We start from the raw sequence: 4,704 nt of genomic DNA, 5'->3' as shown, positions 1-4,704 counted from the left end.
TCAAAGTTTCACAGGGGTGTGTTTCACTCTGTGGATTACTGGGAAGAGAGTGACTTCTACTGAGGCTCGTGTCAATGTTAGCACTGGTCTGGAATGAGATGAAGGTGCAGCAGTGGCACTTCATCTCACCTCACCCTTCCCTGGAGACACAAGTTGCTCTTTTCAGTTGGTTAAGGTCTTTGCTGAAGGTCCTGGAAGACCTGAAAACTCTCCCCCAGGGTTCTCCGAGCCACAGCTCAGCATGCAGGGTTGGAAGACATGCTTCAAGGGCTTGATGAAATGGGAAATACACTCCGGGGGTGCAATAAAATGAAACTGTTTCCTGTTCCTGACTGTAAACATTCCATAGGAAATTGAGGCAGTTTTCACTGGAGACAAGGAAACTGCCACCAACCAGGAAAAGTTGCTTAAACTGTGAAACACGGCAAACTTCTCCTTATGGCAAATGCACTGAAATGTACACTTTTATCCAGGGGTTGGAATTACACCCTTTTCTCAGAGAACAGCTGCATGTGCTGCTGGGAATGGTAAAGTTTTGGCCTGGATCCAATTTGATAATACTTACAGAAAGATGCAAGGGGTTTTCTTTTTCTTTCTTTTCTTTTTTTTTTTTTTTTTTTTTTTTTGGTCATTTTGCTTTCTTTGAATATAAATTCTTCCAAAACAAAATTTGTTCACTGGCAGATCAGCCTTGCAAAGGTGCTGAGTACTCTGGCTCTGGTCCAAAAGTGCACTTAAGCCCGCGCTTAACTCTGAGGACATAATTAGTCTTGCCAATTTCAGTGGGGCTGTTGACATGCTTAAAGTTAAGCATGTGACTAAGTCCACTGCTGCGAGAATGCTTAGCCCTTTGTACGGTTCAGCCCAGCTCTGTGCTACACAAAAGACCTTTTGTTCAGCCTTGAATGACGAGGACAGGCAATGGAAGGAATAAACACCGTTCTTTAAAATAAACATTGTGCTGATCACAGAGATAGCACACATGTTATTAACGCCGGGGCTGTCATCACATTTTATTAGCAGCATTTTAGCAACACAAATGAGATGATTCACTCCTCTGAACCACGTCTCCATTATCTCTTTGTACCTGAAATGCCTGGCTGGTTCTATTCTCTGCAGCTGTTGGCGTTTGCATGGGCCCCTGCGCATCTTCAAGCTCTGTACTCTGGATACACCGAGGCAGCCAGTCCTGTGAGGAGCAGCTGAGGGAGCTGGGAAAGGGGCTCAGCCTGGAGAAAAGGAGGCTCGGGGGGACCTTCTGGCTCTGCACAACTCCCTGATAGGAGGGGGCAGCCAGGGGGGGTCAAAGTCTTCTCCCAGGCAGCAAGGGACAGGACAAGAGGAAATGGCCTCAAGCTGTGCCAGGAGAGGTTCGGGTTGGACATCAGGAAGAATTTCTTCACTGAAAGGGTGGTGAAGCACTGGAAGGTGTCCCCATCCCTGGAGGTGTTCAGGAAATGACTGGATGTGGCACTCAGTGCTCTGGTCTGGACTCGATAATCTGGGAGGTCTTTTCCAGCCTAAATGGTTCTGTGATTTTGTGAAGTCAGCTCTGAGCAGGCTGCTGGGTCTGTCCGGTGCAGAGACGCCACAAGAGGCACTAACTCGCCTTGAGAACTGAAGTGACCCTGGCAGTGTGACAGTCTTGTCCCAGCTTTGGGCCTCACTCACCCCTTCCACAGGGTTCCCACTTCTGGGGCTGTGCAGCTGCCAAAGGGCTGGATCAGATCACCCCATGTCTAGATCATGGAATTATAGAATGATTTGTGTTGCAAGAGACCGCAAAATCCATCTCATTCCCAACACCTTCCACTATCCCAGGCTGCTCAGAGCCTGATCCAACCTGGCCTTGAACACTTCCAGGGATGAGGCAGCCACAGCTTCTCTGGGCAAGTGTTATGAGCTGAAGGCGAGGGTATCCCAGGTTCTTGTTAATAGATCCCTTGGAACAGGTTAAAGTGAAACAACACTGAATGATTGGTGTTTATAAATATGAATATTTCAAGCTTTATTTTAGAACGTTTGTTTGCAATGGGAAGCAGGTTTGTAGCCATCTTGCTTACGATTATCTGTAGTAATACAGCAATATAAAAACATAAAAATAACACTGAAACACCTCCACAAGTGGCAGACTGTTTTGAGTCATTACCCATTAACATTCCAGTCTCTCCCAGAAACCTGTGCCAGGGCCTCACCACCCTCACAGGGAAGAATTCTTTTCTAATATCCAATCTAAACCTACTTTCTGTCAGTCTGAAGACATTGATGGAGGCCAGTGCATGCTCAGGCAAAGAGTGTGAAAAATGGACAGGGCCACGATGCTGTTATTTTAGATCCCATCATCCTGGCAAGCTCTGGCACAGCTTCTCCCAAAGCTGGAAGCATGGACAGCTGGAAGCAATGAGGCCCACAGGATTTTCCTGTGGAGTGGTTCTTTGCAGGGGGGCATTTTTCACAGCAGGCCTGTATGGTGCTGATGCCTTTTTCTGGTCTTAAAATCAAGAGTCAAACACGGTTAGAAGGGGAAAAGGGATTTTACCTTGGTATTTATTTTAAGGATCCTTAGGTGCACACGTCCAGGTCAAATGCACCTCAATGCACACCTCCATGCACACCCCCAAAAGATCTGGTATAACATTATAGGTTTTACTAATTAGCATATCTATCAAAGATTCCCCAATGAGAGGCTTGAATGAGCCCCCCTCTCTGAGGAACCTTCCCCTGGATGGTTCTATCTTAGTTTACAGAATGTGTTCTGGAGAGGACCTTGGGGTCTGGGGCATATTGATCCCTAACTATGAAACCTCTAAAATGTTTAGTCTCCTAGCTTGACAAATTACGTTCCAAGAACGTAATCTAAAAAAACCACTAGAATACAGAAGTTGTAAAAAGGTATAAAAGGGGTATAAAAGGGGTATAAAAGAAAAGGCAAAAAATCATCATGGCATCAGTGCAGCAAAGGGAATGTGAGTGTTTGCAGGCATTTTTCTCCCTACCATTCTCAGTTTTGGTCACACAGTCCCAAACTGGAACATAGCAGCAGCAGTGGTCAAGTATGAGAGGGAAAGGTGGTGGGAGGAACATCTTTTAGACGTTGTTGAGCTGTAGTTGTTGAGGTCTGTAGAACTGAGTCACTGAACTGTTCATGTTGATAATTAAAATGAAGCATTCTAAAACATAATTAGAAAAAAAGCCTGAAGCTTAAATAAATCATCTTCCCCTATTTACTCTTTATGCATTTTTCCATTCCAGATATTCTCTCCTTTTTAACTTTTTTAGTTTTCAGGGCACGGCTGCTTTTTATTTCTTTGGCTCTCTTGATTTTTTTTTCATTGTAGATCCTAACTACTTTTTTATGGTATTCCTATAGTTTTACTTCTTTCATTTGAGAACTGCACAATTGCAATTTTGAGAATTACTTATTCCAAACACAGGGAAAATGATGGAAAAGCAGCAGATTACAGAAAACAGATCTAAATTTCAGTGGCCTAAACAGCTGTCACTTCCTAGAGAAGGATTTTCAAACAGAACAATTTTGGATTTGGGAGCAGCAGAATCATCTATGAAGTTGTCCAACACAATCTTCACATTCAAAAGGACTCTAACAGGTCTTTGAGAACATATTTTTGTTTCCATGGGGTCTGATGCAATCCTTAGCCTGTCTGCAGGCAAAGTCTGAAGCTAATTTCTGCTCATGATTCACCAGAGTTCAGCAGCCTGGAGGGCACAGAGAAGGGCACAGAGAAAGGCACAGAGCATCTGTTTTGGCAGGTTAAAAGATTAATTTCTGAATACTAAAAATAACTTCTTTATAATTCCATCCCATCTTCCCTCCAAGGACCTGACATTTGGCATATTTTAATGAAGTGAACCTTGCAACACCTCTGTGAGGTCGATGTAAATATCATCCCCATTGACAGGTAAATGAAATTATAGCCCAGATGAAGACAAAGGCCTGGATTCAGGAAGCATCCTATACAGGCATGCATCCTCTCTTACAGGTGCTGCTGGCAGCATCAGGGGACATTTTTTTCTAACATAATTAAATCCGATCCGGAAGTCATTGCCCAGACACAAAACCCCATTTTTGGCTTGAGGAAATGAGTAGACATTACTCATGGACATCTCTGGAAACAGTTCTTCCTCACTCACAACCATGCAGAGTCCTCTGGAAGAAACTGAAAGTAAGAACATTCGTGAAAAAATACTGTTTTTTTGAATATTCAAAATGTTTTTCCTTCTAGAAAGGACACAGAAAATTGTGAATTTGAGAAGAAAATGGAATTTCAGATAATTTTCTTTCTGAAGACTCTTGGTGATTCATATTCTTAACCTTTGTTTTTGTTTTGTAATTGTAGAAATAAGTTTGCAACAGAAAATGAAACTTTTCTTTCCAGGAAGTGAAAAAAATTGGGCTTAACCTGGACAAAATAAAGCAAAGTAAACCCCTTCAAATTAATATTATTGGTTGGATTTTTTTTCTTTTCTTGTGGGAACAAAAATGTCTCCATTGACTCCAAAAGATTTTGTCTCCAAATTTCTCTTTGTGCCCTTTGGAGTCTGGGAAGAAAATATGTGAAATATCTTTTTCTTATTCCTTGGCAGCCTCAGATGGTTTTAAAAATCCTTTTTTTTTTTTTTTTTTAAATTTGATAAGCTTTATTAGGCTTGTTAGGCATCATTATCCAGTTGTTTAGAATATAA

This window comes from Corvus cornix, chromosome 1A (assembly GCF_000738735.6).
Source record: "Corvus cornix cornix isolate S_Up_H32 chromosome 1A, ASM73873v5, whole genome shotgun sequence".
Classification (NCBI taxonomy): Eukaryota; Metazoa; Chordata; class Aves; order Passeriformes; family Corvidae; genus Corvus; species Corvus cornix.
This window is presented reverse-complemented; position numbering follows the sequence as displayed.